Genomic DNA, 9,114 nt, shown 5'->3' with positions numbered 1-9,114 from the left:
ACATTTGTCCGGAATGCCGCCGAATGATTTCTCGTGAGAACCGATAATGGCTGGCAACGCGGACGCAGCAACAAGTGCCGCTCCGAATTATTGTTGGGTGATTGTGGATTTTCGCCAAGCAAATGGTTTCGTTACGCCTCTAAACAGCTTTCTTAGGAAGCAATTTTGAACAGGTGAATTTTAATAGAATATGAAAGTTAAATTATCCAGTCCTGAGAATGGTGTCAAAATTAGTTCCGATAGATTTTCATGGTAAAATTTTGCGCATGTTAATAACTAACGCTGAAATCGATGAGAGTTTCGGAATTCTAGGATTATGAAAAAAACTTTTGTAAACTAAATGCTAAATAATCGATTAGCATTATTGGCATTAGCTTATGAGCACAATATATTTTCATGCAGACACTAGGAGTTTTAAACTATTTTAATCAAATGTTCAATCTGTACACGTACAGTATACACCTGCCAAGGCTGAAGCAGTGACAGTGGATACAGCTCAATCGCGGCGCTGCTACTGCGTCGAATCGCAGCGACACGTGCGTGCACTATCCGACAGAAAATCGATCAGGCACCGAACTTTTCCGAAAAAACTTCAAGCTGACGACCGATTACTGACGATTTTCGATGCCTGAAATCCGAGACTCACGATCCACCTGTGATCACCCCACCTTAGAAAATTGTTACGACAGTTAACCGTAAACCACGAAACTATCAGTGTATTTTACTCACATACTTCAAGCTGGAGTGAGATGACGATATCAATACGAGTAAATACGATAGCAAAGAATCATATCGGTCTTTATAACTGTCGCTGCCAGTCGAATAGTTAATTGCCGAACAGTTAGTCGTAACTCCGTTTTACTGTGATTTTTTTCTCACGCACTGATGTGTGAGAACAATCGTGGTTCATATGTTTAGGTAGTTATCTTTGGTATTTCATGAATACGTCGTCATACTTTGCACTAAATTTTGTCAGATGATGTGTAACGCTTACCCAAGTCTTGCTGAAGATATAATAACCGTACATAACAATGAATGCTCGATAAATGCCTGCCTTGCCTTCATAAAAAATCATAAAATCAAATCAGCGTCAATTTATGACTGATTATTTGATCATACACTGTAAAACCTTAAATCCTAAAATCATCATGAACTGCCCGATATGCAACGCCATCGAATAGTTGAGTATAGTCATTACTTAGCACGTACCGTAAAACGGGGTGAGTAGGTTTCGCGGGGAGAGGTGGGTTATGAATGGGGAGAGAAGGTTTGAGAGGGGGGTGAGAAGGGATTTTAAGGCTACTGCTACAAAAATAATGTATTCTAATTTAAAATGGAGCTATAATAATACGCATAATAAAAAAAAATCGATCCAAAAATCTTCCAAAATCACCTCTGTATGAAAACCCCTCTCACCCCAAATACGAGGCATTACGCGGTGAGGTGGGTTTTCCTCTTTATCGTCAAAGTTATGAGATGGAACTACCCAAAATAAAATAAAAACTAAAATAAAAACGTCCGGAACACTTATAATATACACCATTCAGTTTTCATATGTAAAAATAAAATGTTATCGAGGTTTGAATTTCAGTTTTGACCCTACTCACCCCATTTTACGGTACTTACAATGTATTATAAAAGCAACCTTAAGGTGCCTACATTTTTTGTAAACGATGTCAGTCGAATGATTTTTCCGTAATGGAAGCTACCATAAAAGAAAATATAGTCTCATCAATTTCAGGAACCTATGAACCGTGAGCAACATCGCATAAACAAAAGCCACTTTATGTCGTGGCCATAAAATATTCACTGCATAAATTCAGGTTTCGAGCAGGTTTTAGGTAAAGGCATACTTTGTTATCCCAGAATTTACTCAAAGGCCCAACTAAATGGTGGAAGTGGCATTTTCATCCTATATTGTATTTTCTTTTTTAATGATAAATTTTACGTTTTTTAATGGGTATGTCGGAAATAGGCGTCATTATTTTACACAAGCATATTTAAATTTAGGATAGGGGACGAACCATAGCATAGCATCTTAGATAAACTTGTTCAATTATCAGCGTTGTGAAAACGATAATAACGGGATGATAATACAACGAATGTTTGTGTGATTCACGATCTATTTAAAGTAGATTCGGATTAAGAATTGAATAGGAAAGTACAGAAAACAGCAAAAAAAACATCACGGAGTCAGCTTCATAAACAGTTCCCGCCCAGTTTTTCCATCAAACTTGATTCGTCATGTTCAATTAAAATAGAGGCACGACTCCGCGACGACAGCTTTGGACAGGCCACCTGGCTGGATGTAGATAAATAAACTTCTCGCTATTTATTAGGTAGACATCACCTATCTTTCTTTTTGAAAGAGTACCTAATCGTTTGCAAAACCTTTTAACACGGAACCCTAATATACCTCGAAAGACAAGTGTCGGTAAGTAGATTTAGGTTAAAAACTTAAATAGCGTCCCTTTTGTTTATGTGAGGGATAGAAGTTCCATATTTGAAATTGTGACATGAGGTAATTGAGGTAAGGTTTGCAAGCTGATACTTAATTTAACTGTACTGAACTCATTCGATATTCTCGGAACCCCTGTCTAGAACTGCGAAATTCGTGTACAGCTTTTTTGATATCTACCTAGTAACTCTTATTGAAACTCTGTAATGTCCTCTACATTACAGAGTTTCAATCCCAACGAAGCCGATATGTCTTATTGATAAAGGCTTCTTATAAATAATATAATATATGTAGATTTAAAAAAAACTACATATTTATTTAATGTTAGGGTAATATTCCATTTCTGCCCGCAGCTGCACTACCTACTGGTAGGTACTGAAACCGTCGGTGTTACTGTCAATTTCCATAGTAAAATGAACAGTAGTGCAGCTGCGGTTGGAAATGGACTGTCACTTTTATGTAATCGGTTTATAAATATTTAAGTATATTAATCCAATATTTTTATATTTTTTAGATTAAGTGATTTAGTGCTTATTATTATTTTATTGAGTACAGTCTTTAGCCTAGTTATGTGGGCTCACAGCTAAGCAATATCGCCGTTTTGGTTTTCCTACGGCTAGCTGCAGTTCAAATTTGACTATCCACGCAAGTTAATATTCGAGGATTTTTAGTACTAACTCACCAACGCATACAAATTCTTAAGTCTAGCTAAAGCTACCAACTAGTTCCCACGCGTGTGCTTTACCGTCGGCTTTTTGCGCTCGAGTTCCTTTATAAGAAAAAAGATGGCCCCGATCACGTTTTCCAGTTTTTCTGTTTACGCCTCTGCCGATGATTGGCCGCTGTGATACAATATGACGGCATTCAGTCGCCATCGCCATGACGATTGCCAGGGTTGGGCAGTATTTCAATTACATGTATTTGAAATACGTATTTGAAATACAAATTAGTATTTTGTATTTGTATTTCAAATATTACCTCAAAAGTATTTTGTATTTGGTATTTCAAATACTGCACTCACATGTATTTAGTATTTTGTATTTCAAATACTTCAAGCTTCAAAATACATTTCTATAAATACATTTTATTAAATTCTATAATCCTAAAATGTCTAATCTCTCGCACAAGCTGTGAGCCGACCGCGAACCTCCGATCCAGCCGAGATACAATTTTCATTGGCTGGATACTGGATTTATATTAGGTCAACTTCTGCGTGGAACTTTTCGTTTAAATCTAGGGGATAGGGTCATTGCAGTAGTTTCCGTCCATGCACTAGTTTTCGACGACTTGACGGATTATCAAATATATATCTCATTTTTAATTTACTACTTTTTGCGAAATCTTCATCTTCGTCGCGTTGTCCCGGCATTTTGCCACGGCTCATGGGAGCCTGGGGTCCGCTTGGAAACTAATCCCAGTAATTGGCGTTGGCACTAGTTTTTACGTTAGCGACTGCCATCTGACCTTCCAACCCAGAGGGTAAACTAGGGCCGTAATTGGAATTAGTCCGGTTTCCTCACGATGTTTTCCTTCACCGAAAAGCGACTGGTAAATATCAAATGATATTTCATACATAGTTCCGAAAAACTCATTGGTTCGAGCCGGGGTTCGAACTCGCGACCTCCGGATTGCAAGTCGCACGCTCTTACCGCTAGGCCACCAGCGCTTCCTTTTTGCGAAATATCATTGTTATATGTAGACAGATATATTGCTTAGACGCCTTAGACATAAGGATTGAAATCAGTCCAAATTTGTGCAGGAATGTAGGTATATATTCAAATTTCGTCAAGTGGACGTAAACTAGAGCTGGACGAAAACTAGCGCAATGACCCTATAAGTTTATATGAAAGGATATTCGTTAACATTAAAACTAAATGCTAAACAAAAAAATAAATAAAGGTATATTTTGTAATTGAAATACATTATTTTAAACACTGTAATTTGTATTTTGTATTTCAAATACCCGTCACCAAAGTAGTTTGTATTTTGTATTTCAAATACTTTTAAAAATGTATTTTGTAATTTGTATTTCAAATACGTGGAAGCCAGTATTTTGCCCAACCCTGACGATTGCATAATGCCTAAATAACAGTGACGCTATAGCTATTGTTACTCCTTATTCAAGGTTAGGTGTTGTGCCAAAATTTCGATTACATAGAGGCATCTAAGTTATCAAAATCAAAAATGTCTTTATTGCAAGATTATGGTACATTTACAATAGAAAAGATGTTAAAATGTTTTTATCAGAACACATAATACAGAATTAGTATCACGTATGACAATAACATTTTTGCTAACATAGCTATTGCAAAATTGCTAGGATTTCAAAGATTTTAAGATGCTTTAAGATATGTTTATAGGTAGTTAGTAAATAAATGAATCAATGCTACATACAAATATTGGTTGGGTGACAATAAAAGTACAAAGTACAAACAACACTCATGACATTATGATGGTTTGGCGGTGTTTTTTCCAATTAATCCCAAGAATTAGCGTAGGCACTAGTTTTATTGAAAGCGACTGCTTTTTGACCTTCCAACCCAAATGTAACCTAATAATGTTTTTTTTTTCGGTCATTGAAAGCAAAAAAGAAAACACGTGCTAATAATGTTAATTCCTTTTGTAATTAGGTAGGTAATGACACAGGCTTTCAATTATAAATATGCAGCCACAAATACAATGTACGTAGGTATTGTATGACTACTGCGGAATCTTATCTGGGGGCACGGTAGTGCCCCCGCCAAGACGAGCAAAGCGAAGCGCAAGGGCACTACCTACCTTTTCTCGAAGCGCTTCGTCGTTTTTTTGAACCCTCTTAACTTGGGTTTGGATTATACCAGATAAACAAAACTCTCGGGATATGATGTCAATAGTGGACTTATTAAGCATAAAAAATTTCAATTGCATAGCTCTTATACTTTGGATTTTATGAATGTCTAAAAAACCCCGATTTCGTCACTGACTCATTCACTCACTGTTGATCATCAAAACCTCTAGGGTACTTCCTGAAGTCCTAGGAAGCTGAAATTTGGTATGTGAGATAGTATTAGTCCACAAATAACAAAAAAATTCAAAAACTTGAAATTATTAGCCCCTAAGGGGGTGAAAAGGGGGGTGGAATTTTGTATGAAAAATCGATAACCGCGGAACCGATTTAGTTGAAATTTGGTATGTAGATAGTTATTGTTATGGGGAAGGATATAAAATAGTTTCAACCCCAAAATCACCCCGTAAGGGTGAAAAAGGGTGGAAAAAGGCGTTAGGGGAAAAAGGGGGTTGAAGTTTGTATGGGGAATCAGTAAAAAAGCAGATTGTATATAAAAGATGCCCCCCAAGTACGTATTTCAGGATTTTTAATAGCAAATCACCCGCAACCCTTTAAATCAGAAGATTGTCATAAGCAACTCACAAAAAGATGTGAAATCCCACCAAAAACATTTTCATGTAAAATGTTGCCAAGACGAAACCATAAGGCTCGCACTGACAAAAAGTTATCAGATATCTTGTAGAGCCAAGCTTCTAACTCTAACAGGCCCTACCTTCACAGACTCTACACCTTAGTCAAAATATGTGGCTTGGCCGTTTCATTATTACAAGAACTATTTTATAATAAAAAATAATGAATAGTGAATACATATTTCGCCTTACGCCCATGTGACGAAACGGCCAAGCCACATATTTTGACTAAGGTGTAGAGTCTGTGAAGGTAGGGCCTGTTAGAGTTAGAAGCTTGGCTCTACAAGATATCTGATAACTTTTTGTCAGTGCGAGCCTTATGGTTTCGTCTTGGCAACATTTTACATGAAAATGTTTTTGGTGGGATACATGTTGTTTGATGCATAGTTCGGTATTACATAAATTATATAGCTACCACAAGTATACAGTACGAGAAGCCTACGATGATGTATTATAAATAACTAATTTAACAAGCAATTAAACAGCTAGGAAAGGCTTTCATGCACTGTCAAATGCAGATATGATGATAGTAACATATAGGAAACAAATGTAATCTAGTGTATGAATTTGAATACCGTGATAAGCTGCTAGTTTCTAAAACTCTTACACTATGAAAAGGCTTTGCAAAATCAATTTTATACATATTCACTTTAAGGTTCACATTTGACAACATAAATAGTAGATACGAGATTGATAAGGTTTGCTAATTCCAGAAACGCCGTTTATCTGTACACGTCGACTGCAGACTAAGGGGCCCTTTTGTATTATGTAGGTATATTCCTGTTAACAACGTCGTGTTTCATACTCATTGTAATAATACATACAACTGGATAACTAGATCATTAAGTCTGCTCTTCAAGTGCTACGTCATGCATACATAAATAAATAAATAAATATTATAAAACAATCTTACACAAATCGACCTAGTGCCTAGGTAAATAAGGCTTGTATTGTGGGTACATTGAAAATATCCATAACTCAGGAACAAATATTACTTATTGCTGCAGCTCATGGGCTAGATATACGCAGCGCTCGATCAATAAATTGCGGGTGCAATATAATGACGCGTTCAGGGTGCTGTTGCGGCTGCCGCGGCATTGCAGCGCGTCTGGCATGTTCACGGACGCTAACGTTGACAGTTTTTATGCGACGCTGCGCAAGCGCTGCGCGGCGACGCTCCGCAGAGTCCGTGACAGCCGCCACAGCCTCCTGAGCGTAGTAGCGGAGAGGTGGGACAGTGGCCTAATCAGGCACTGGTCCTCGCTTCACTTAGGTTTAGGTACTAAGTTTTTTGTTGTTACTAACAAACTATGGACACTTATAAGTCTGAAATAAATGCATTTTATTTTTATTTTTATTTTTTTTATGGTATGTATAATAATATACTCCGCCTGGTACTCTCTTCCGACCACGTGACTGACACAAGCCTACGTCATCATGCGACAGCGCTATATAATAATATGCGATAGCGCTATATAAAGTGGCAATGTTATTGTGACGTAGGCTTGTGTCACTCTGGGAAGAGAATACCATATTTTATTAGACTATGATTGCTTACCAGGATTCGTACCCAGGCTTCAAAGGCAGGGTCACTGCCGACTAGGCTAGGAAGCCGTTACATTGGTACATAGACTAGGAATCCTCTAGACGGAGTTTAGAGCAATTATTCCATGAAACCGATGCTGCCAAAAATACGGGGGTGCGGGGGGACGAGGTGAGCCAATCCCGGGCCGTGATTGGTCCGTTCAAAGACACGGACCAATCACGGCACGGGATTGACTCGAAGATGGAGTAAAACTACCGTATAAGTGGCAGAGGGGGTAGCGTTACTATGCTCAGTCTAGAGGATGTCTTGTCTGTGCATTAGTACAGCCAAGTCACAGTAATTGAGTTAACGTTCTTTTCAATTTGTAGTCTCTTTCGCACACATGAAATGTTCATATACTTACGTGGCGGCTTCCCTTTTGCACATTTCAATTATATTTATGCGTAAGCGTCATTCTAGATGTGGTACAATCTTAGCGTAGACGTACTCGCGATGCGACTCTAGACACAGAATAAATAATAGTACTAAGTACAGAAGACTCACTCTCTAACAAAACGCGTCTGTTACGATCAGCACAGATATGGCTGCTAGGTGGCGACAACGCCACGCGCGGCTTATGGCTTTCCCCAAAATTGGGGCCAAACGGATGTATTTTTAGCTACCTGTAGCAAAGCGACGAAATCGCGGAGTGAGACACGCCTGCTCTAGATTGACAATTGCGAATGCGCACTTTACAACCCCGATATACCTAAGCGAATGTCAATAGCAGGGATGCTGATTAAAGGTGATTGCCGCCAACGATTGACTGCTTCGTAATGCGATGGGTATTACTGAAAAAGGCTTCCTAATTTTAAATTTTTGTCTTCGCTAAATTCTGTATGATTAAAGAATCCAAAACCATGCATTGATTAAAATTGCGTCAGCCATACTTACTTCAAGCAAGATGGCAATAACGAAAGATTTAAATCCCTTAACCTTCTCTCTACAAAAGGGGAGCGAGGACGTTGCTAGTGAACAGTTTCATATCAATTTCCTCTCCTATGTAATACGAGTATCTATTTTGCTTGCCATGACGCGAGTGAATAAAGGATCCGTCTAACCATTTCGACAATAGCTGTCTTTCAGCGTCGGGCAATTAACGTCAGGTGCAATTTACCTCATGCCATCGCTACCTCGACAGGCTGAAAGAGCCTAGCTACAGAAGGTTTTCAAGTCGTGTGCGACATTATTCACTCACACATACCTAAGTCTAACACAATATGCGTGCGAGGCCAGAATTTAAACTATTTTCAGGAGCATTTAATTAATGGGTGAAAGGATCACACATAATGTGGCCCGAATTTTCTTGCGGCATTTCAACGTCTAAGTTTAGAAGACTAATTTGTTTATTATTCTAGAGGTATGTAATTCAGGTTCAGAGCGCAGTGCCGTATCCTGCGTTAGATGAAACTTTAATGTATCGAAAATTCTAGCTAGGTTAACGCAATAGAGATTTCTCTCGTATGTGATTTTGAGTTTAATTACTCTCGGCTTTCTAAAGTCTAAAGTCACATAAAAATAGAAAATATTTATTTTATATTTGCCTATTAAGAATGCAAAATTAAAACAATTTCGTCATTGCATTAGGCTTCGTTTATTTTCAGTTAAGTAACTA

The sequence above is a fragment of the Cydia amplana genome, chromosome 14, assembly GCF_948474715.1.
Source record: "Cydia amplana chromosome 14, ilCydAmpl1.1, whole genome shotgun sequence".
Lineage (NCBI taxonomy): Eukaryota > Metazoa > Arthropoda > Insecta > Lepidoptera > Tortricidae > Cydia > Cydia amplana.
This window is presented reverse-complemented; position numbering follows the sequence as displayed.